The 26,518-nt window shown below is 42.7% G+C and overlaps 1 protein-coding gene across 3 annotated transcripts in view; it reads right to left on the bottom strand.

The window, feature by feature from the left end:
- The window catches only part of mapre2 (microtubule-associated protein, RP/EB family, member 2), a 128,526-nt gene that overhangs the window by 11,605 nt on the left and 90,403 nt on the right, over positions 1–26,518 (bottom strand). The window lies entirely within an intron of this gene.

The raw sequence follows: 26,518 nt of genomic DNA, 5'->3' as shown, positions 1-26,518 counted from the left end.
CACCCTGGTCATTCTTTTATTCCTCACATAAGAGTAAAAAGCCTTGGGGTTTTCCTTGATCCGACCCGCCAAGGACTTCTCGTGTCCCCTCCTAGCTCTCCTAAGCCCCTTTTTCAGCTCATTCCTTGCTAACTTGTAACCCTCAATCGAGCCATCTGAACCTTGTTTCCTCATCCCTACATAAGCTTCCCTCTTCCTTTTCACAAGACATTTCACCTCTTTCGTGAACCATGGTTCCCTCACTCGGCCATTTCCTCCCTGCCTGACAGGGACATACCTATCAAGGACATCCAGTATTTGTTCCTTGAAAAAGTTCCACTTTTCATCAGTTCCTTTCTCTGACAGTTTCTGTTCCCAACTTATGCCCCCTAATTCTTGCCTAATCGCATCATAATTACCTCTCCCCCAATTGTAAACCTTGCCCTGCCGTACGGCCCAATCCCTCTCCATTGCAATAACAAAAGACACCGAATTGTGGTCACTATCTCCAAAGTGCTCTCCCACAACCAAATCTAACACTTGGCCCGGTTCATTTCCCAGTACCAAATCCAATGTGGCCTCACCTCTTGTCGGCCTATCCACATATTGTGTCAGGAAACCCTCCTGCACACACTGCACAAAAACTGCCCCATCCGAACTATTTGACCTACAAAGGTTCCAATCAATATTTGGAAAGTTAAAGTCCCCCATGACAACTACCCTGTGACCCCCACACATATCCATAATCTGCTTAGCAATTTCTTCCTCCACATCTCTATTACTATTTGGGGGCCTATAGTAAACTCCTAACAACGTGACCGCTCCTTTCCTATTTCTAACCTCAGCCCATATTACCTCAGTGTGCAGATCCCCCTCGAAGTGCCTTTCCGCAGCCGTTAAACTATCTTTGATTAACAATGCCACTCCTCCACCTCTTTTACCAGCTTCCCTACACTTAGTGAAACATCTATACCCCGGAACGTCCAACAACCATTCCTGTCCTTGTTCTACCCACGTCTCCGTAATGGCCACAATATCGTAGTCCCAAGTACCAATCCACGCCCCAAGTTCATCTACCTTGTTCCGGATGCTCCTTGCATTGAAGTAGACACACTTCAACCCACCTTCCTGTCTACCGGTACCCACCCTTGACCCTGATACCTTCCCCAATCCCTCACCACCCTCACTGACTTCTGGACTGCAACTCCTTTTCCCACTCCCCTGACAAATTAGTTTAAACCCCCCTGAAGAGCCGTAACAAATTTCCCTCCTAGGATATTGGTGCCCCTCTGGTTCAGGTGCACCCCGTCCTGTTTGTACAGGTCCCACCTTCCCCAGAATGTGTTCCAATTATCCACGTATCTGAAGCCCTCCCTCCTACACCATCCCTGCAATCACATGTTTAACTGCACTCTCTCCCTGTTCCTCAACTCGCTATCACGTGGCACCGGCAACGTACCAGAGATGACCACATGTTTTGTCTTGGCTCTCAGCTTCCAGCCCAGCTCCAGAAATTCTTGCTTTAAATCCCTGTCCCTTCTCTTACCTATGTCATTGGTACCAATGTGTACCACGACTTGTGACTGTTTCCCCTCCCCCTTCAGAATCCGGAAAACACGGTCTGAGACGTCACGGACCTTGGCATCCGGTAGGCAACATACCATCCGTGAGTCTCTTTTGCTGCCACAGAACCTCCTATCTATCCCTCTAACTAACGAGTCCCCAATAACTATTGTCCTCCCCCGCTCTGCCCCTTACCCTCCCGAGCCACAGAGACGGACAGTGCTGGAGATCCTCTCACTGCAGCTCACCACTGGTATGTCATCCCCCTCAACCGTATCCAAAGCGGAATACTTGTTGCTAAGGGGAATGACCACCGGGGATCCCTGCACGGACTGCTTCCTCCCAGCCCCTCTCACCGTCACCCATCTGTTTTCATTCCTCGGAGTAACTGTATTCCTAAAGCTTCTGTCTATGGCCACCTCTGCGTCCCTAATGATCCTAAGTTCATCCAACTCCAGCTCCAGTTCCCTAACACGGTTTTGGAGGAGTTGCAGATGGGTGCACTTCCCACAGATGTAATCAGCAGGGACACTGTCGTCGTCCCTCACCTCAAACATAGTGCAAGAGGAACATAGCACTGCCTGCACACCCATCCCCTCTAGATACCTTGCCAGTACCAGGTAGAAACAGCAAAAATGAATTAAACTCACCCCTGCGCGTCCTTTCTGCCTAAGCCCTGTGAGCCAAAGCCTTATAGCTCACACTCTGCTTCCCACGCACTCCACTGCCCGCTCCCGACGCTGCCCGCTGTAAACTGCAGCCTACCTTTTATACTTCACGCGCTTAAAAAACCTTCCCAGACTCCTTAGCAGCCCACTTCCAGTTTTCACTTTAAACTTAAAATACTGCTGCAAAAGTAAAGGCCAAAATAAAACACACACTAGCTGACTAATTAAATAAACAATTCAATTAATCTCTCACCAGCACTGCTGCCTCCAATCACTCCCTCTCAGCTTGCTCCAGTGGAACAATGAGGGGGAACCTCCCAGGTAACTCACTTTTAAATAAACATTTTTAATTTAGGTTAATTTAAAAAAAAAATTCTAGCTAGGGAGATGCCAAACATGTAAATAAGAGGTAAACAAAAGGAGAGCACAAAAGAGTGCAAATACGCATTTGTGGAGGAAAGTGACATTACAACATATGTCACTTTCACATATGTTTACACATTACATCAGTGATGAGACTTCATATGTATTTCATCCTCTGTAAAGCATTTTGGAAGACATTGTCATGAAAGAAGTTTGAATAATACAAGTTCTTCCTTTGCTCCTGTAATGGGAAGTTGGTTTACTATGACATTGCAAAGGAAATGTATTTTCAGAATAGAGTACAGAACAAAATCGTATTACTGTAGTATGCTGCCTACTGCAGGAGTTGATAGTTTTCCCCCTACACAAGTAGGTTGGTATCATAACCTTTGTTTCAGAAAACTAACTATGGATTTTACAGTATTTGTATAAATCAAAAGCAAGAATTTAGAGTAAACAGCAAAATCAAAGTTTTGCTCTAAGCCATTACTTATGGAAAAACCTCGTCCCGAAAATTGAATCTGCCTTTTACGATGCTAACAGCCCTGTTGTGTATTGATAGAATTTTGTTATTTTATATGACTGGAAGTTAGGAAGGAATAGCAGCAATTGACTTTTATATGGATTAGCTTGATGCATTAGCTTGAGGGCTTGAGGAAAGAACGAAATGCAAGAGGAAACAATCCAGAAATATAAAAACAAATTGTAAAAAAGTACGCAAAGAGGAAAAGAGTAACTAAAGTAAACACTGGTCCCTTAGAAGCAGAAACAGGAGTAATTATCATAGAGAATGAGGAAATGGTAAGAGGCACTGAACAAATATTTTCTGTCTGTCTTCACAGTAGAAGACACAAATTTCATACCAGAAATAGATGGCAATCTAGAGGCTAAAAAGAGCGAGAATATTAAGGAAATTAATATCAGTGGAGAAAAAGTACTGGTGAAACTTAAAAATCCAACAAATCCCCCCGATCTGATGACTTGCACATTTGGGTTCTACGTGCTAACTATTGTTTTCCAAAATTCCTGAGATTCGGGGACAGTCCTATTGGTTTGCAAGTTGACAAATGTTACATCACTTTTCAAGGAGGGAGAGAGTAAAAAAAGTGAACTACAGGCCAGTTAGCCTAATATCAGTTGTTGGGAAAATGCTGGAATCTATTATTAATAAAGTCTTAACAATGCACTTAGAAAAGCATAGAATGATTAGAACAAGTCAACATAGTTCTACTAAAGCAAAGTAAATTTGACAAATTTACCAGAGTTTTCGGAGAATGTAACGAGTAGGGTAGATAAAAGGGAACCAGGAGATGTAGTGCACCTGGATTTCCAAAAGGCATTCGATAAGGTGTCATACAAAAGATTAATGGGGAAGATAAGGGCTCATGAAGTTGAGGGTGATATTTTACCTGATAAAGGACCTTACAAAGAACAATACAGCACAGGAAACAGCCCTTCGGCCCTCCAAGCCTGTGCCGCTCCTTGGTCCAACTAGACCAATCGTTTGTATCCCTCCATTCCCAGGCTGCTCATGTGACTATCCAGTTAAGTCTTAAACGATGTCAGCGTGTCTGCCTCCACCACCCTACTTGGCAGCGCATTCCAGGCCCCCACCACCCTCTGTGTAAAAAACATCGCTCTATTATCTGAGTTATACTTCGCCCCTCTCACCTTGAGCCCATGACCCCTCGTGATCGTCACTTCTGATCTGAGAAAAAGCTTCCCACCGTTCACCCTATCTATCCCCTTCATAATCTTGTACACCTTTATTAGATCTCCCCTCATTCTCCATCTTTCCAGGGAGAACAACCCCAGTTTACCCAATCTCTCCTCATAGCTAAGATCCTCCATTCCAGGCAACATCCTGGTAAACCTTCTCTGCACTCTCTCCAACGCCTCCACGTCCTTCTGGTAGTGCGGCGACCAGAACTGGACGCAGTACTCCAAATGTGGCCTAACCAGCGTTCTATACAGCTGCATCATCAGACTCCAGCTTTTATACACTATACCCCGTCCTATAAAGGCAAGCATACCATATGCCTTCTTCACCACCTTCTGCAGGGGATTCTGGGAGATTGTGTTTTTTAGTATAAAAGTCACTCTATACAGCGGGCAGCGTCGGGAGCAGGCAGTGGAGTGAGTGGGAAGCTGAGTGAAAGCTGTCAGGGCTTTGGCTCACAGGGCTTAGGCAGAAAGGGCGAGGCAGGGTAAGTTATTTTTATCCAAACCTATATAGGAAAAGGGTAACTATGAATGATAGGCCAGTTCGGTGCTTCCGGTGTGGGATGTGGGAGTTCCTGGAAACACCAAGCCTCCCGGAGGACCACATTTGCGCCAGGTGCGTGGAACTGCAGCTCCTGAGGGACCGCGTCACGGAACTGGAGCTGCAGATTGCTGACCTTGGTCTAGTCAGGGAGAATGAGAGAATAATTGACATGAGTTATAGGGAACTAGTTACACCGGGGCATCGGGAGGAAGACACGTGGGTCACAGTTAGGAGGAGTAAAGGTCAGAAGGGTAACGTACCAGAGAGTACTCCAGTGGCTGTCTCTCATAAGAGGAAGGGCTCGGCGACAGGTGTGAGAGGGGAGGGGAGTGAGCAATTAGTGGAGGGGTCACCTGTGGTTGTCTCACTCCAAAACAAGTATATTGTTTTGGATAGTGTGGATGAGGATGAATCTCCAGGGGTAAGCCACAGTGACCAGGTCACTGGCACAGAGTCAGGCTCTGTGGCCCGGAAAGGAAAGAGAGGGGTTAGGAGAGCAATAGTGGTGGGGGATGCGTTGGTTAGAGGCACGGACAGGCGATTCTGTGGGTGCGAACGGGACTCCAGGATGGTAGTCTGCCTACCTGGTGCTGGGGTAATGGATGTCTCCAAGCGGATAGGAGGCATCTTAAAAGGGGAAGATAAAGAAACGGATGTCATTGTACACATTGGTGCAAATGACATAGATAGGAAGAGCAAGAGGATCCTACGAGAGCAATTCAGGGAGTTGGGAAATAGACTAAAAAATAGGGCCTCCAGGGTGGCCATCTCTGGGCTGCTCCCAATCCCTCGTGCCAGTGAGGCTAAGAATAGGGAGTTAGTACAATTGAATGCTTGGCTAAAGGACTGGTCCAGGAGGGAGGGCTTCATTTTCCTAGATCAATGGGAAGTTTTCAGGAGAGGATGGCACCTGTACAAGAAGCACGGGTCACAACTAAGTTGGAAGAGCACGAATATCCTGGCTGGGAGTTTTGCTAGTGCAGTTCGGGGGGGTTTAAACTAGTATGGCAGGGGGATGGGGATCAAAATATTAGGTCTACAAGTGTAGAGGCTGGGGACGAGCTTGGGGGGGGGACAAGGCTGGCAAAGAAGAAGAGCACTCTGGGGAAGGATGACCTCACTGGGCCTGGAGGTCTGGAGTGCTTATACTTCAATGCAAGGAGCGGAGCAGGTAAGACAGACGAACTTAGGGCCTTAATGCTCACGAGGAATTTGGATGTGGTTGCGGTGACAGAGACTTGGTTGAAAGAGGGACAGGACTGGCAGCTGAATATTCCGGGGTACAAGTGTTTTAGGCGAGACAGAGGAGGGGTCAAAAGAGGTGGGGGAGTAGCAGTATTAGTGGAGAGCATATTAGTGGTGCAGAGGGAGGACAATTCAGAGGGGTCGTGTAACGAGTCACTCTGGGTGGAGCTTAGAAACAGGAAGGGCGCAGTCACTATGTTGGGGGTATACTACAGGCCCCCCAACAGCCCGAGGGAAGTGGAAGAACGGATATGTCAGGAGATACTGGATAGGTGCAGGAAAAATAGGGTTGTTGTAGTGTGAGACTTCAATTTCCCTGGTATAGACTGGAAATCGCTGAGAGCTGGGACTCTGAATGGGGAGGAATTTGTAAAATGCATACAGGAGGGTTCTTTGGAACAATATGTAGATAGCCCGACTAGAGAGGGGGCTATACTGGACCTAGTACTGGGGAATGAGCCCGGTCAGATCTTCAAAGTTTCGGTAGGGGAACATGTGGCAAATAGTGACCACAATTCTGTTAGCTTTAGGATAGTGATGGAAAAGGATGAATGGTGTCCCAAGGGTAAGGTGTTGGATTGGGGGAAGGTTAACTTTAGTGGGATTAGGCAGAAATTGGCAGCTCTTGATTGGGAGGGGATATATGAGGGTAAATCCACATCTGGCATGTGGGAGTCTTTTAAGGAACAGTTGTTAGGGCTACAGGACAGGCATGTGCCTATAAAAAAGAAGGATAGGAAGGGTAGGATTCGAGAACTGTGGATAACCAGGGAAATTGAGGGACTGGTCAAAAAGAAAAGAGAGGCGTATGTTAGGTCCAGGCAGCTAAAAACGGAGGGAGCTCTGGAGGAGTACAAAGAAAGTAGGAAATAACTCAAACGGGGAATTAAAAGGGCAAAAAGGGGTCACGAAATGTCCTTGGCAGACAGGATTAAGGAGAATCCCAAGGCATTTTATTCATACGTTAGGAACAAAAGGGTTGTCAGGGAAAAAAATCGGACCTCTCAGGGAAAAAAAAGTGGGGAATTATGCTTGGAGCCCAAAGAAGTAGGGGAGATCCTAAATGAATACTTTGCGTCGGTATTCACAAAGGAGAGGGATGTGTTGACTGGGAGTGTCTCGGAGGGGAGTGTTGAACCATTGGAGAAAATCTCCATTATAAGGGAGGAAGTGTTAGGTTTGTTAGAGAATATAAAGACTGACAAATCCCCAGGGCCTGATGGAATCTATCCAAGGCTGCTCAGGGAGACGAGAGATGAAATCGCTGGGCCTCTGACGCAAATCTTTGTCTCGTCACTGGATGCAGGTGAGGTCCCAGAGGATTGGAGGATAGCTAATGTGGTCCCGTTATTTAAGAAGGGTAGGAAGGATAACCCGGGTAATTATAGGCCGGTGAGCTTGACGACCGTGGTGGGGAAGTTGTTGGAGAAGATTCTTAGAGATAGGATGTATGCGCATTTAGAAAGGAATAAACTCATTAACGATAGTCAGCATGGTTTTGTGAGAGGGAGGTCATGCCTCACTAACCTGGTAGAGTTTTTGAAGAAGTGACCAGAATGGTTGATGAGGGAAGCGCTGTGGATGTCGTCTATATGGACTTTAGTAAAGCGTTTGACAAAGTCCCTCATGGTAGGCTTGTGAAAAAGGTTGGATCTCATGGGATAAAGGGGGAGGTGGCTAGATGGGTGGAGAACTGGCTTGGTCACAGAAGACAGAGGGTGGTAGTGGAAGGGTCTTTTTCCGGCTCGAGGCCTGTGACTAGTGGTATTCCGCAGGGCTCTGTATTGGGACCTCTGCTGTTTGTGATTTATATAAACCATCTGGAAGAAGGTGTAACTGGGGTGATCAGTAAGTTTGCAGACGACACAAAATTGGCAGGACTTGCAGATAGTGAGGAGCATTGTCAGAAGCTACAGAAGGATGTCGATAGGCTGGAAATTTGGGCAAAGAAATGGCAGATGGAGTTCAATCCTGATAAATGCGAAGTGATGCATTTTGGTAGAAATAATGTAGGGAGGAGCTATACGATAAATGGCAGAACCATAAAGGGTGTAGATACGCAGAGGGACCTGGGTGTGCAAGTCCACAGATCCTTGAAGGTGACGTCACAGGTGGAGAAGGTGGTGAAGAAGGCATATGGCATGCTTGCCTTTATAGGATGGGGCATAGAGTATAAAAGTTGGGGTCTGATGTTGCAGTTGTATAGAACATTGGTTCGGCCGCATTTGGAATACTGCGCCCAGTTCTGGTCGCCACACTACCAGAAGGACGTGGAGGCTTTGGAGAGAGTCTAGAGGAGGTTTACCAGGATGTTGCCTGGTATAGAGGGGCTTAGTTATGAGGAGAGATTGGGTAAACTGGGGTTGTTCTCCCTGGAAAGACGGAGGATGAGGGGAGACTTAATAGAGGTGTATAAAATTATGAAAGGCATAGATAGGGTGAACGGTGGGAAGCTTTTTCCCAGGTCGGTAGTGACGTTCACGGGGAGTCATAGGTTCAAGGTGAGGGGAGGGGGGGGGGGGGGGGGGGGAAGGTTTAACACAGAGATCAGAAGGACATATTTTACACAGAGGGTGGTGGGGGCCTGGAATGCGCTGCCAGGCAAGGTGGTGGAGGCGGACACACTGGGAACGTTTAAGACTTATCTAGATAGCCATATGAACGGAGTGGGAATGGAGGGATACAAAAGAATGGTCTAGTTTGGACCAGGGAGCGGCACGGGCTTGGAGGGCCAAAGGGCCTGTTCCTGTGCTGTATTGTTCTTTGTTCTCCACCTGTGTTGCCACCTTCAAGGATTTGTGGACTTGCACACCTAGGTCCCTCTGTGTTTCTATACTTTTGATGCTCTGCCATTTATTGTATAACTCCTCCCTACATTATTTCTTCCAAAATGCATCACTTCGCATTTATCTGGATTAAATTCCATCTGCCACCTCTCCGCCCAATTTTCCAGCCTATCTATATCCTGCTGTATTGCCCGACAATGCTCATCGCTATCCGCAAGTCCAGCCATCTTCGTGTCATCCGCAAACTTGCTGATAACACCAGTTACACCTTCTTCCAAATCATTTATATATATCACAAATAGCAGAGGTCCTAGTACAGAGCCCTGTGGAACACCACTGGTCACAGACCTCCAGCCGGAAAAAGACCCTTCGACCGCTACCCTCTGTCTCCTGTGGCTTTTCCTGTGGCCAAGCCAGTTCTCCATCCATCTAGCCACTCCTCCTTGTATCCTATGCGCCTTAACCTTTTTAACCAACCTGCCATGTGGGACTTTGTCAAATGCCTTACTGAAATCCATATAGAAGACATCCACGGCCCTTCCTTAATTTTAACAGATCAAAATCAGAGAGTGGGCATAAATGAAGCTTTTTCAGATTGGCTGGCAGTGAATAGTGGAATGCTGCAAGAATCACTGCTGGGATCTCAGCTATTTACAGTCTATGTTAATGACTTGAGACAAGTGAGTAATGTATCAAAGTTTGCTGATGATAAAAAGCTAGGCAGGAAAGTAAGCTATGGGGAGGACACAGACTGAAAAGTGATACAGACAGGTTTAGTGGGCAACAAGATGGGAGATAGAGTAAAATGTAGCAAAGTGTGAAGTTATTCACTTTGGTCGAAAGAATGGAAAAGCAGAATTTTGTTTTTTAAAAAGGTGAGAAACTGGTATGCTCGTACAAGGAACAGAAAGTTACCAGCCAGATGCAGCAAACAATTAGGAAGGCGAATGGTATGTTGATCTTTATTGCAAGGGGGTTGATTTGCTTTATTGTCACATGTATTAGCATACAGCGAAAAGTATTATTTCTTGCATGCTATACAAAGCATACCGTTCATAGAGAGGAAAACGAGAGAGTGCAGAATGTAGTGTTACAGTCATAGTTAGGGTGTAGAGAAAGATCAACTTAATGCAATGCAAGTCCATTCAAAAGTCTGACAGCAGCAGGAAAGAAGCTGTTCTTGAGTCAGTTGGTATGTGACCTCAGGCTTTTGTATCTTTTTCCTGACCGAAGAAGGTGGAAGAGAGAATATCCAGGGTGCATGGGGTCCTTAATTATGCTGGCTGCTTTGCCGTGGCAGCGGGAAGTGTAGACAGAGTCAATGGATGAGAGGCTGGTTTGCGTGATGGATTGGGCTACATTCACGACCTTTTGTAGTTTCTTACGGTCTTGGGGACAGCAGGAGCCATACCAAGCTGTGATACAACCAGAAAGAACACTTTCTATGGTGCATCTGTAAATGTTGGAGAGAGTCGTAGCTGACATGCCAAATTTCCTTGGTCTTCTGAGAAAGTAGAGGCATTGGTGGGCTTTCTTAACTATAGTGTCAGCAGACCAGGACAGGTTGTTGATCTGGACACTGAAAAACTTGAAGCTTTCAACCCTTTCTACTTCGTCCCCGTTGATGTAGGAAGGGACATGTTCTCCTCTGCACTCCATGAAGTTGATGACAATCTCTTTTGTTTTGTTGACATTGAGGGAGAGATTATTGTCATTGCACCAGTTCACTAGATTCTATACCTCATTCCTGTATTCTGTCTCATCATTGTTTGAGATTTGTCCCATTATGGTGGTGTTGTCAGCAAACTTGAAAATCGAATTGGAGGGGAATTTGGCCACACAGTCATAGGTGTATAAGGAGTACAGTAGGGGGCTGAGAACACAGCCTTGTGGGGCACCGGTGTTGAGGATAATCGTGGAGGTGTTGTTGCCCATCCTTACTGATTGTGGTCTGAGTTAGGAAGTTCAGGATCCAGTCGCAGAGAAAGGAGCCGAGCCCCAGGCCATGGAATTTGGAGATGAGCTTCGTGGGAATAATGGTGTTTAAAGCTGAGCTGTAGTCAATAAATAGAAGTCTGATATAGGTGTCTTTGTTATCTAGGTGTTCCAGGGTTGAGTGCAGGGCCAGGGAGATGGCGTCTGCTGTGGACCTGTTGCGGCGGTAGGCAAACTGTAGTGGCTCCAGGTAGTCCGGGAGGCTGGAATTGATTCATGCCATGACTAACCTTTCGAAGCACTTCATAATGATGGATGGATGGAGTACAAGAATAAAGAAGTCTTGCGAACATTGTACAGGGTTTTGGTGAGACTACATCTGGAGTAGTGTGTGTAGTTTTGGTTTCCACATTTAAGAAAGAATATGCTTGTATCGGAGGTGGTAGAGCAAAGGTTTACTAGCTTAGTCCCTGGGGTGAGGGGCTGGTCTATGATGAGAGGCTAAGTGAATTGGATTTATATTCTCTGGAGTTTAGAAGAATGACAGGCAATCACAGCGAAACACAAAATCCTGAAGGGGCTTGGTAACAGATACTGAGAGATTATTTCCATTGGTTGGGGAGTCTAAAACCCAGGGGCAAGTCTCAGGATAAGAGGCTAATCATTTCGGACTAAAACTACTTCACTGAATGGGTTGTGAATCTTGGGAATTTTCCACCCAAGAGGGCTGTGGATGCTGCATTATTGAATAAACTTAAGGCAGGGATAGACAGATTTTTGCTAACACAGGGAATCAAATGATATTGGGAGGGGGGGTTGAGGCTCAAGATCTGCCATGATTGTAATTAATTCCAGAGTAGGCACGACAGACTATATGGTCTACTCCTGCTCCTATTTCTTGTGTCCTTGTAATTAGTGGTATGCCAAAAAGTTTGCTGCAGTAGTGGTATAGTAGTGTCACTGGGCCAGTAATCCAGAGGCCTAGGTGAATATTCTGGGGATTAGGGTTCATATCCTACAACTGTAGCTGGTAGAATTTAAATTTCATTAATAAACTTAGAACATAAAGCTAGTCCCTGTAATGGTGACCATGAAACTATCATAGTTTGTGATAAAAACCCATCTGGTTCACTGATGTCCTTCAGGGAAGGAAATCCGTTGCCCTTACCTGGTCTGGTCTACATTTGACTCCAGAACCACAGTAATGTGGTTGACTCTTCTTAACTATCCACTGAAATGGCTTAGCAAGCCATTCAGTTCAAGAGCAATTAGGGATGGGTAACATATGCTTGCCTCGTCAGTGATGCCCACATCTCAAAGAATACAGAAAAAAAACATGTAAATGATTCAACAAGGGCAGAGGAATATTCTACAGACTAATCCAAGTAGTACTGTATAACTTGGGGAAAAAGATCAATGGGATCATACAAGTCAACAGTGCTGTTTCCAGAGTTCTGGACACACATCAGCGTTGGCTGACAAAAATCAACATATTCTCCTTCTGCCAAAACACAATGCCAGAAGTGAATTATGGAGAATTCTATTGGACTAGTTTGTAATCAGCAGACTGATAACAAAATAATTTAATTGTTATTTTGAACAGTTCTGATGAAATAAAGTTAAAAATAAGCACGTGTCCTTAGTCAATAGCGAGGAAGGGGTCACATCAAGTCTGACTGCAATCTGAGCATATTTCGAAGTTAGCACAAAAACAGATGTTTTCTAAATAGTAAATTAGTAATTAGTGGCCTAGCTCGGAGTACAGTTCTTTAACTTTTGATCACATTTTAGCTATTGTAATTTCACATACTCTATAAACATTAATGAACAAGAAATATATTAAAATATACTTTAAGAAATGTTGGGAGCTCAGTAGGCAAATGAAATAACTGTTGTGGCATTGAACAAACAAACCAAGTATTTTCCAATAATAAAAACAGAAAATGCTGGAAATGTTTTCAGTGTTTCCTGTTTTTGTTTCAGATTTCCAGTGTCCACAGTATTTTGCTTTTATTAAAGTACACGGACAATCATGCGGGCCCCGCAATGTGTTCTGATCAGCACCCAGTGCAACAAAGAAGAAATCACATGGTTCTCTCAGTACCTCTGGCAGAGATATACAGCAGAGACTGCTGATGCAAACTGCACTGAAAAGAAGGCATCAAAGGGCAACATGCAGCAAACTGATGTAACATATACAGGTAACTGATGCCAAATGGCAGAGCTTTACTACTTTTCTTGATGAGGAGGGGAAGAGTGTCAAACTTGATAGCCAGGTGAGGGACTGAATACTGGAGACTAGTCTTGGTTTACTTGTTGTTTTAACTTAATTTACTGCTACGCATTGTATACTATGCGCTGCCAAAACACAAACAAAACTTTTCCAGCCTGACTCTCTGCAACATATATATCTACATATATGAATGAGCATCAGTTGAGTCCCCAGTTAATACCTGAATGCACTTAATACCCAACAGATACACAATTAACAAAATGAATAAATTGTCATAGCAAACAGGAGGGAATGCTTGATCTGGTTCTGGAAAATACGGTGGGTCTAGTGTCAATGTGGGAGTATTTAGTGATCTTACTTAGTATCATAAGGTCTATAGGGGGCAATGGAAAAGGTGCAATACAGGATAAAAAATAATTAGTTGGGGTCGGGCCAACTTCAGTAGGGAGAGAAGAATCTGGTTCAGGTAAATTCAAATTAAAAACTGACAGGCAAAACGTAATGAAACAATGGATTAACTTTAAAGAAGATTTTGCTTGGATACTAACAAGATACTGTACTGGGGGTAAAGTTCAGAAAGTAAAAGAAATCAAGAAAGATGAAGCAGAAAAAGGGTATATAGGACAGATATCAAGTGGATAATATAATCAAGAACAAGGCTGAACAGAACATATTGAGAGGGGAAGTGCAAAAACAAATAAGAGAAGCAAAGAGAGAACATGAGGTTTCACTGGCAGCTAACATAAAAGGGAAACCTGGGATGAATTTTATGCGGCGGGGAGGCGTTCAGGGCATATTGCTTGCTCCCCCCAACCCCTCTCCATTAAAACTGTTGATTGCAAACCAATCAGCATTCAAGGGTGGTAAGAGGAGGGGTGGATTTATGCACCGAGGCAGAAAGCATGGCTTAGGTATTAAATTATGGTACTTAATATAGGTAATTGAGACAGTGGTTGGGCTAAAATTTGATAACGAGAAGGAATTGCACAGGGGGAGATTAAGATCAAGAAGTCACCAGGACCAGAGGAGATGGAGGATACTGAGGGAAGTCATAGAATCATAGAAACCCTACAGTGCAGAAGGAGGCCATTCCGCCCATCGAGTTTGCACCGACCACAATCCCACCCAGGCCCAACCCCCACATATTTACCCGCTAATCCCTCTAACCTACGCATCTCAGGATTCTAAGGGGCAATTTTTAACCTGGCCAATCAACCTAACCCGTACATCTTTATCGAGGAGTGGTAGAATGTATACAATGTATACAACCTAACCCGTACATCTTTATAGAAGAGTGGTAGAATGTATACAATGGGGTTCTCAGGGTCAGTGTTAGGGCTACTGTTTTTCTTGATATATATTAACCACCAAGAATTGGATGTGTATGGCACAATTTTAAAATTTGCAGATTACACAAATTTGAAAGCTTATGAACCGGGGAGGATAGTGAAAGTTCAAGAGGAATGGGCAGACACATGGCAGATGAAATTTACTGCTCTACAGTCTACGATTCTAAAAGCCAAGGTAGCAAATGCTTGTCAATGATATTTGCTCTTAGTCTTCAGTGTTACTAAAGAGTTGGCTGGATTTACTATCCATCTCATTTTGCTGGCAAATTGTGTTCATACAAAAACACCCATTTAATGTGGTGGGGCATTAACAACATAGTAATGTTTTAGGCAGAGGATTTTCTAGCTTCTTCTGCACATATTTATTTGCTTGCTTACAGAAAAGATGAAATTCTATAAGTAGTAGGGCCTATAGTTCCCTAACAGCAATTCATCCTGTTGCAACATCTGAAATGGTTTCTATTTCCAGCAGCCATGCTGATAGAAACATGGAAAAGATCATCATGCATTTAAAAAAAGTTATACAAATCTTTTCTTAACAAGTCAACTTTAAATTATGTGCCCAGTCTTGAATTCAGTTTCCCAATAGAAAATCATCCCTACTTCCAAATCCTCCATACTCCAGAAAATCTTAAAGACCCCATCTAATTTTCCACAGAGTTGGCGGGGATTTTGAAGAGCATGGACACTATAAATCATGTTGCATAGCTGTGGAAGCACAGTAGAATAAAGGAATGATTTGTGCGTGGAGTTCCTGGAGAAACATGGAGTAAAATCCGAGGGGAGATAATCTTTCTTGATAATGCGACTCTCATTCATGAATCAGTCTGATAGCTTTTCTGAGATTTTCTCCAAAAATTCTACATTTATTTAATGAAATATGGAAACCATGCTGAATACCCCATTCATATATCATTGTTCATAGATATCTGGGACATTAGAACTGTCGTCTTCAAGAAAGCCCAAATTGCAAATTTGTTTATTTTTTTGTGCGTTACAATGAATGGATGCAAAATTGCAGAATGGAATAGGCACTTTTATGATGTACACCAGCAAGGACACAAAGGAACTTAAACCAGATATGTATCTTATATTGGCTCAACTTTCACAGACACTAAATGGGAACAAATCCCAAATAAACAGAGAAAATACCAACCAGCAAAATATAGGCAGGAATAAAAGCACCAATCATGAAGTACAAAAGCTCAATAACAATAGTCAGCCCAATTTAATCAACTGGCAACAGGATGCAGATTAGACTCATAAATCAGCTACTTAAAGCAAATTATCCGAACCCACTGAAATTTAGCAGTGGGTCAGAGATTTAACAGGACTTGCAGAGTTGCCCATGATTCACAAAGGCTGCCCAGCAAACCCATGTGTGTTTACCTGTGTCCTCATATAGGGGAGGTCATTCACTGATAGCCACTCAGTGCCTGACTGTGGCATCCTGGTATCATGAAAGGACAGGCCACAAAAATCCACCCCCTGCCTTTGCACCCCAGCACCCCTCCCCACCTCACTGTCAACTCCCTATCCACAATCACATCTTGTTTCACTTACCTATCCCCAGGGATCTAGCATCGATCATCTGGGTAGGGCTTGGAGGATTACCGCCAGCAGGCACCTCTCGGTCAGGATTTCTGCCCTCTGGGGGCCTGAATTGTGTGAGAGGCCCAACACTGGGCAGTTAAGTGCCAGAGTGCAATTAATTACATTGTGCCTCCCACACAGAAACAACACAGGGCACCCATCTGATGTTAAACCGGTGGGCAAGATCCATGCCACTGTATTAAGTTCCACAAAAAAATTACCCTCCTTTTCTATACTTCAGAAGATTTTGAGACCCTGCACTGCATTTGAAGAAACTAGAATGTTATGCATCCCATCATCCATTTACAAGTTCTCAAACATCTGGTTGGAAGAGTTCAGGATTGGGGGAAACCTGACAGGTCACCCTGCTGGGGTCTTGGGCAGGAAAGGGAGCTGAATGCTCACCCTTGTGCCCCCTTTCGGCATCTGCACCTCCCTCCAAAGTCTTGACCTCTGCAGGCGTCACCACCCCCTGCCCCTGACTTCTTCATCAATATCCCAACCTTCCCCACACCCCGTTATTAATTGGACTTGGTTTCTGGGACTTAGAATCCGAGGACCGTTTGTCATCCCAGTCTTCTCAACTACTGCCCTGCAGTGACTACAGAACTGCCAGGGAATCAGATTGTCCAGTAGCTCTCTGAGGTGGGACCTCTTCCCAAATGAGGGACGGAATTTCCAGCTTCAGCCAGTTAATGCTCCTTAGAGGATTAACTGGATAGCAGGCTGCCATGATTGGCAGGAGCGTAATAAACTCCACCACACGAAAATTCTTGCCCATGATTTCCAAGGAACTGATCCTAAAACACTTAATTCAATGTCACTAACAAATTTCTCCCCAAAATGTGACATAGTGAAAACCCATCTACATAAAAGCTCCAAGAATACAGTACCTCTTACCCTTCCAACAGCTTAGCTAATGTAACCAAAGCAATGCCATCGGATATTTGCTAGGACAATGAGAAATTCAATCCTTTGCCCAAAGTTGTTACTACTAACAGCAGCCTAAATAATCTGAAACCTGTACTTACTTTATCAACATTCATTCTCTTAAACGATGCCTGTAGCAGTTTGAAATTGTGTATGTATTCATGTTCCAATTTAGCCTGGAATTTTACTTTCTTCAAACTAATACAGCCAGAGAATAACATATCCATGAACTGGCAGTATGCTGCACCTGAAAAAAGATGATAAAAATAAATGTGCGTCATGATGCCATTTAAAGTATTTGTCAGAGAATAATGTTTTTGGCCACAAACATGGATCATCTGAACAATTTCCAGCTATATTTGAGGAGGTACACCAGATAAATTCCTCAAGATGTTACTGGAAAAAAAAAACACTATACAAGAAAAATAACCTACAACTCTCAGGCTTAAGAGAACTTTTTTTCTCGGTAGTTTATTTTTCTCTCCGAATAATTCTATGTCACTTACCTCACTCTGCTCATTAAACATCTATTAGTTATTTTAGTTTAAATAGCTGCATTTATTCACAGATTTATGCAAAAAGTATTCATTTCAAGTTTAAGTCATGGAACACAATGGACAAAAACAAACACAATGCATTTAAAACACAGTTTATAATTTGCATTTAATGACCGTATGTGGAAAAACCAAAATCTCTTTACAGGATTAATTGCAATTTCTTTAGTTAATTTCTTGATGCAGTTACTTCTTTTTGGCCAAATAAATTGCTCAAAAAGAACCAACTGTGCAGGACAAATTGGTTGCACCCAAAGGTACAAAAGATGAAGATGATTAGCAAAAAGGCTAGCCAAAGTATTAAAAGCTCTCGCTCAATTAAGAGTTTAACTTGCACCACTAGACTGGAACTGAAATGGAAAAGTGGGTTATTTTCAGCTTTTCTCGGAGCTGAAGATCATCCAGAAAATGCACAGCATTAAGTAACTGTTTCCCAGCATGACTGAAAACAAAAGTGGTATTAAACAACAAAAACACACTACAATTTGAAATGATGGTCTCCTTGGTGTATAAAAGTTTACTTAGCACTCCAACATCTGATAAAATGAAAAACTGGACATGCAATTACACATTTATTCATGACAAATTGACACGAGCATTGATGCGCAAGTTATACATTCTTTTAATTTCATTAGCAAGCGTACTGCAGAGCGTACCTACAAGAGCGTACTAAAAATATTTCTAGAAATAAATCTACTCTGGTGCATTTCTACATTCAGTTAATTTCACCCACAAGATTGTTAATTGTCTTCAAATATAGTATTTCTATTTTGAATAACCATACTAGTAGTTGGTGATAAAGGATCAAGAGCATCAACTTAAAATGCCCAGAATTTTTCAATTAGTTGGATTATTGTGGATAGAATCAGAGATAACATGGTTCTATCACCAACTCCCCACCAGTTCAAGGATGTATTTGTTACCAGTTTCAAATAAATAAATCTGGTGCAACAGTATTCCAGAAAAAAAGAGTTGCTCCATCTTCATTGGCTGGTACAAAGAGGACTATTGCTGTACCTGATTCAACTGTAGAGATTAAGAGTCAATTTTGGATGACAACGATGGCTTTTGACATCACAACTTTGACCTCTGGTGGAGTAGTAGATGGGAACAATATTACCACTAAGCAAGTGGTAATAGGGTAAGGGCTTAGGGTAAGGCTGAAAGGAAGCACCTAATACTGGGACAGCTGAACTCATGCATATATGATGTGAAAATAGGCATCTCTATGAAGTTTACTGTAGCTAGCCAATGATCAAACTGCCTCAATAACTGAATTAAGATACGCAAAAGAACACCTCAATGCAGCTTGCTACTGCATTGAAGATTATTATAATCTGATAAAATTTAGTCTAATGCATAGGATAACAGATGACGCTTGTGAAAAGACACACTGGCTTTGAATGCAGTTATTTGCATTGTATTGGGCAGAAGAGGATTTGTTTCATGGACAAAACTCTTCTCATGTTATTTAACACTTGAAAAGTGACAATCGAGTCAGTAACTAGGGCAGTATGGTGGCAAGCACTGCTGCCTCACAGCGCCAAGTACCTGGGCTCAATTACGTCTTTGGCTGTCTGTGTGGAGTTTGCGTGTTCTCCCTGTGTTTGCGTGGGTTTCCTCCAGGTGCAGTCCAAAGATGTGCAAGTTAGGTGGATTAGCCATGTTAAATTGCCCCGTAGTGTCCGGACACGTGTAGGTAAGGTGGATTGGCCATGGTGAATCCACAGGGTTACGGAGATAGGGCAAAGGGGAGGGCCTGGGTAAGATGCTCTTTCGGAGAGTCGGTGCAGACACAATGGGCCAAATGTTCTCCTTCTGCACTGTAAGGGATTCTATGGTTCTAGTGCAGCATGTAGCAAATCACCCAAAGTGCAATAAATCCAGAGCTGTCTCTACTCCGTAGGCTACCAGAGACCTTTGTGATGATCTGGAAATAATCGTGGTTGAAGAGTGGGAAAGTGGGAATTTTGAGAAATCTTTCAAAACTGAAACTTTCAAGCTCCAGTCCATCTTGGCATTACAGCCATCAAATAGCAATGCAAATAATCAGACAATTGCTATAAAGCATGTTAAAGATTGAGCTAATTCTTCCACTGTTTCTTGGGTTCAGCCTCATTCACCACTTCAGGTGGGATCTACGGGATTATGTTTGACGATTCAGACATTTTCCAGAAGGTATATGAACATCCAGTTATCTTGCAAATAGAGTAATTGATGAAAAGTAATCCGCTCCCTGTGAATTTAAGGAAGAGCACCAAAGATGATCTTCACTGCTACACACATTAAAGACTGATGTCATTAGTGTGGATTGGGAATGTGGAGAAAGCCTGGTGAAAATCCTCAGCAAAACTAGTATATATTAGTTTGCAATATTAGAGCAACAATTGGAGCATACCTCCTCCAAGCACTAGTCAGCACCAAGGAACTTTCTGGCATATTCTGAAACATCACCAGAACAGATAGCGGACTGCCTCTTGACACCACTGGAGCCTGGTATTGTTGGCATGATGAGTTAATTTTCTTGAGGAACTGCATCACTGCTGGGAACAGCATCTGCAGACAAGAGCACCTTGTTGAGGCAGGAGTGCTTTGAGAAAGAGTTCTATCCATGACAATATTTGCTTCCAACCCACCCCTGCTAATTCTTAGCTTTTCCTTGCCAAAGCTGGGGCAGACATTGTAATATTCCCTAACAATTATGGACAGAGAACCTAAAGCAAAGAGGACACAAATAAGATGCCATGTTTTAGTAAACATTTGTTCCGTGCATCTCTGGCTTCCTGCACAAATCTTTATCTACAGATTTATCTGCATTTGGAATCTTTAGCACCATTGGAAGTTTAGTTGATTTGATGTGGCAATGGAATTGGTATTAACCATAACTTTAAAAATAATTATTTTATGAATTCTTGTGATGTGGACATCACTATCAAAGCCAGCAACTATTTTCCAGTCCTAGTCACCCTTGCAAAGACAGCATCGACCTGCTTTCTTGAAATTGTAGTCAGTGTTGTGAAGGCAATCCCACAGTGCTGTTAGGTAGGGAGTTCCAGGATTGACCAGGAAGGAACAGTGAAATATTTCTAAAATCAGGATGGCGTGTGACTTGAAGGAGAATACCATATCAACTAAAGCATAACTTCTTTGCATAGCATAGATAAAAAAATACACCAAAAACAAATTGATTTAAACATTGGAAACAGAACCAAAACAATAAGACAAAAAATTATATAATGAGTTGTAAAATGAACGTCTTATAGTACTTTATAAAGGGTTTGGACAGCATCATGGATTTGCAAATGACAAAAACTCATGCCTAGCCCTTACGTATCATGAGAGTGAAATATTGTATGGGGGATCTGTTACATGGATTCACGATAAGATTATCCTGTGCCAGATATGGAAAGGATAGCATGGTGCTAACTTCCAACTTTGATGGGGCAGGGAATTGGCAGGGTTAAATTGGCTACCTGTTGCACACCATGCCCGATTTTTCTTTCCTCTTAAGTTAATGGAAAGGACAATTAAATTGGCTAGTGGTCAACCGATTTTATACCACCCGATTCAGGCCCCCACCACTGTTGAAAGTAACCTCCAATGGATCCTGAGGCTGACATTGTTCAAATTTTCCTGAAGATAAAAGCAAAAGCTTTGATACTGGTGTTATGGGGCTGTAAGTTCCATACATTTATGATACTGAAGCAGCAGCGTTACCTCAAACCAAAATTCTGTCTTTGAGGATAATTTTGCTACAGTTCATTTTTCTGTTTAGTCACCTACGTCTAGTATCACAATTGGCTGGTCAACTTAGATTTACTAGTTCTGGAATTGATAGTGGAGGACACATTGAGAGTCAAGTCAGACACTCATATCTCTCACCCACTATCCTAGCAACCACTGTCCTGCCTCAAACACCATCTCCAGCTGCAAAAAGGACTATGAGCATCCTTCATAAATATCAGTTGGTGAAAATTGTCCAGTCAATATACCATAATTTTCAATACTCTATTATGAAAATTACAAAAAAGCCATTGAAAAAGAAACACACATTCACCAGAGAATAGCAGGAATGAGAACTGAGTCATGAGAAGACATTGAGATTATTTCATCAGGGACAAAGATGAAGAAGATTTAATAAAGGTTTCTAAAATGATGAATAATTTGATTGAGTAAACAGGTAAATTCACTGGAAAATACCACCATGAAAATATTCATCTGATCAGAACACCGCATGAATTTGTAAAAGTAAATCATACCTGATGAACTTGACTAAATATGCCAAAGTAGTGGGCAGTAGTCTGTGGAAGTTATTTATATGTACTTCCGAAAGTGATAAAAGAGAGACTATTGGCTAAAGTTGAAGTGCATAGAATTATTTACCTCATTAGGAGATTCCCTGTGCAGTAGGAAACAAAAAGTAGTAAAAATGGATAGTCTAATTGGCAAAACACGACATGTGTTCTGTAAGGATCCTTGTTGGGGTCTCAACTATTCACTGTATTTAATAACCATTAGATGAAGGAATAGAAAGATAAATATCCAAACATGTCGTAGACACAGAAGATAAGGAACGTTGTTAGAGTGTAAACGGAAACATAAAATTATTTTTTTAAATTAAAATGAGTAGGCAAAACTGGCAAATGGATTTCATTATTGGGAAAATATGTTGGTCATCCAGTGGACGTAAAAGAATAGAGCAAGGTTTTTTTTAAAAAATGTTTAAAAGCTAGAAACAAGGTCCAAAGGTACTTGGGAAGGTCCAAATATATAGAACATTAAAATATCATGAATAGGTACTGCAAATAATCAAAAAGGCTCATTGGAATTCTGCCCTTTACAACATATCCAGAGGTTGGAATACAAGCGGATAGAATCATGCTTCATCTCTACAAAGCCCTATACAACAAACACACCGAGTATTGTTAACAGTACTGGGCACCACACCTCAGGAAAGGAATGCTGACCTTTCAATGAATGCAATGTAGATTTACCAGCTTCGGAGAGTATGGACGTTTGGTGAGAAGAGGGAAATTTTAAATATCTTCCAACAATTTAGCATTGTTTTCATTTGTGTTTAACATTTAACTGCAAGTACTGTTTAACTTCTAGTCTCATCCAGGGGACTATGTAGGGGGATAGAAGTTATCTATTGGCAGCAGCCAAAAGCGTAAATTACTTAAAGAAACTAACCTGAACTGGTCTCTGCTGTACCTGGGTTCAGCTAATCCCTTTGTTCAGAACATATACCTTCAGACACGTTTACATGCGAACAGCACTGAGTGCAGCTTTGGACAGAGTGTGGAAGTTTGGTGAGAAGAGGCAGTTTTGTGAGGAGGAAAGGGCGGTAGTCCTTTGCTTTTCTTAACTTTCTCACCCTGCAGGAACTGGTTTCTGTTGTACTACAGGGGAGATGAGCTGTTGTTGAGTATCTGGTGAATATCCGCTAAGTGGTTGAGATCTATTTTCCAAAAGTTTAAAATAGTGCTGAGTTTGTGATAATTCTTTTTTAAAATCGAAAAGAACATAAATAATTGAATAGAATAGTTACGTACTTAATTAAAGCTCAGAAGTATGGCTGGACAGGTGATGCATCAACACTGCAGCACATGATACAGGTGTTATCGAGTGCAAGCACATCTGCAGTCAGTGCCTGCGACATGTGGAGCTTCGACTCAGTCATTGAGCTGGAGGCTGAGGTGCGGACACATCAGGGAGGGTGAGATTAACCTGGACACTTTGTTTTAGGAGGCAGACACACCACCGTGGATAGAATTTTCTGGTTTGGAAAGTTTCCTCCAGTTTCCTCCCACATGTGTTGAGTATAGGGCTAACGGGAGGACTTTGAATAGTGTGGAGGAGCAGAGGGATCTAGGTGTATGTGTGCATAGATCCCTGAAAGTTGGGAATCAAGTAGATAAGGTTGTTAAGAAGGCATATGGTGTCTTGGCGTTTATTGGTAGGGGGATTGAATTTAGGAGTCGTAGCGTTATGTTGCAACTGTACACAACTCTGGTGCGGCCGCACTTGGAGTACTGTGTGCAGTTCTGGTCCCCACATTACAGGAAGGATGTGGAGGCTTTGGAGAGGGTGCAGAGGAGGTTTACCAGGATGTTGCCTGGTATGGAGGGGAGATCCTATGAGGAGAGGCTGAGGGATTTGGGATTGTTTTCGCTGGAAAGGCGGCGGCTAAGAGGGGATCTTATTGAAACATATAAGATGATTAGAGGTTTAGATAGGGTGGATAGTGATAGCCTTTTTCCTCTGATGGAGAAATCCAGCACGAGGGGGCATGGCTTTAAATTGAGGGGGGGTAGTTATAGAACCGATGTCAGGGGTAGGTTCTTTACCCAGAGGGTGGTGAGGGATTGGAATGCCCTGCCAGCATCAGTAGTAAATGCGCCTAGTTTGGGGGCGTTTAAGAGATCCGTAGATAGGTTCATGGACGAAAAGAAATTGGTTTAGGTTGGAGGGTCAGTTTTTTTTTAACTGGTCGGTGCAACATCGTGGGCCGAAGGGCCTGTTCTGCGCTGTAATGTTCTATGTTCTATGTTCTACAGTCCAAAGATGTGCAGGTTAGGTAGATTGGCCATGCTAAATTGACCCTTAGTGTCCCAAGATATGTAGGTTTGCGGGTTTGTCAAGTTAAATGCATGATGTTATAGGGATGAGGCCTGGGTAAGATGCTCTGTCGGAGAGTCAGTGCAGACTTGATAGGCCAAATGGCCTCCTTCTGCACCGAAGGGATTCTATGAAAAACAAATTACATTAATCATGGGCGACTTTAATCTTCAGTGGATTGGGAAAACCAAATTGGCAGAGGTAACCATGAGGAAGAATTCATAGATTGTATTCGGGACAAGTTTCCTGGAACAATATGCTGTGGATCCAACCAGAATCAAGCTATTTTGGATCTGACAATGTATAATGAAGCTGGTTTAGTCAACAATCTCAGAGTCAAAGATCCTCTAGGAAACAGTGAATATAACATGGAAAAATTTAGCATTCAGTTTGAGAGTGAGAAACTTAAGAAAAACTGTGCTTAACTTAAATAAGGATAATTACAAAAGAATGAGGGCAGAATTGGCTGGAGTGGACTGGGAAGGGAGTTTAGCAGAAAAAATGGTTGATCAGTAATGGGAGACAAATGAAAATAGTCCATGACTCACAACAAAGATATGTAACAGTGAGGGAGAAGGTTTCTAGGAAGGGGAATCAATCAACTATGATGAACCAAGGAAGTTAACAATAGTATTAAACTGACAGAAAAAAAAAACAATGCGGCAACAGAGGATTCGGAAAGTTTTAAAAACCAACAAAAGATGACCAAAGAGAGAGTGAGAAGATAAACCGAGAGTAAATGAGCAAGTGATATAAAAACAGACAACAAGAGCTTCTTTAAATATATAAAAAAGAGGGAGGTCAACGTGAACATAGGCCCCTCAGACATTGAGACTGGGGAAATAATAATGGGGAACCAGGAAATGGCAGAGAAGTTAAATAAATATTTTGCACGAATCTTCATGGTGGAAGAGACAAATAACGTTCCAAAAATATGAAATCATCAAGGGGCAAAGGAGGCAGGAAATAAATTCATCACGAGAGAAAAAATGCTGGGAAAATAATGGGACTAAAGGCCGATAAGTCCTCTGGGCCTGGTGGGTTGCATCCTAGGATAGTAAATGAGATAGTGAATGCACTGGTACTAATCTTCCAAGATTTCTTAACTTCTGGAAAAGTCCCAGTGGATTGGAAAAAATGCCTTCTTCAAACATATAGAAGTCAGTGAGTTGGGATGAGGGACATTTTCTGGAATGCAACCTATAACAAGTGCCACAGGGATCAGTGTTGGGGCCGCAATTATTTACAAAATACATTAATGACTTGGATGAGGGAAGTGACATAGTATTGCCAAGTTTGCAGATGACACAAAAATGGGGGGGGGGGGGGGGGGGGGGGGGGGGGGACAAGTGGTGAGGATGACACAGTTTACATGGGGATATAGAGGTTAAATTGAGTAGGAAAAAAATAGCTGATGGAATATAATGTAAGAAAATGTAAGGTGATGCACTTTGGTAGGAAGAATAAAGAAGCTGAATGTTATTAAAATGAAGAAAGACTGCAGAAAGGTTTAGCACAAAGGGATTTGGGGGTCTTCGTGCATAAATCACAAAAGCTAGCATGCAAGTTCAGCAGATTAATGGAGCAGCAATGGAATGTTGGCCTTTATTTCAAAGGGAATGGTGTATAAAAATAAGGAAAAACTATATACAAGGCACAAGTTAGACCACACCTGGAATACTGTGAACGGTTTTGGTTCCTTTATCTAAGGAAATATATAATGGCACAGGAGGCAATCCAGAGAAGGTTCACGAGGTTGATCCTAGGTATGGAGGAAATTTTTTGAGCAGAGGTTGATTACTCATTGAAGTTTAGAAGAAGAAGAAATAACCCAATTGAAACACACAATTCGCAGGGGTCTTGACAGGGTGGGTGCTGATGGGTAGGTCACCCATTTAAGATGTTGATGGGGAGGAATTTCTTCTCTGAAAGGGTAGTAAATCTGTGTAATTTTTTACCGCTGAGGGCTGTAGAGGCTGGGTCATTAAGTATGTTTAAGGCTATGGTAGACAGATTTTTAATCAGTAACTGAACCAAGGCTTATGTGGACAAGCTGGGAAAATGGAGTTGAGGATCATCATCTCAGATTAGACATGCTCTCATTGAATGGTGGAGCTGATTCGATGGGCAGAATGAACTACTCCTGCTCTTTTGTCTTCTGGTATGCAGTGATCATCTTCCAGAATTCTAAAGATTCTGGAATGATTCCTGCAGAATGGTCAGCAGCAAATATTCATGAAGGGAGGGAATGAATGAGAGAAAAAAAAAGAGTAAACAGGAAACTACAGACCTGCTAGTCTCACATCAGTAGCAGGGAAAATGCTGGAATTTGTTATAAAGGATGCAATAAATGTACACTCAGAGAATAATTATCTGATCGAGTACAACCCACATGGATTTATGAAAGGGAAATCATGTCTGACAAACCTGCTC

Source organism: Mustelus asterias, chromosome 7 (assembly GCF_964213995.1).
Source record: "Mustelus asterias chromosome 7, sMusAst1.hap1.1, whole genome shotgun sequence".
NCBI classification, from domain to species: domain Eukaryota; kingdom Metazoa; phylum Chordata; class Chondrichthyes; order Carcharhiniformes; family Triakidae; genus Mustelus; species Mustelus asterias.
Note: the sequence above shows the minus strand (reverse complement) of the source record. Positions and strands in the feature narration are given on the sequence as shown.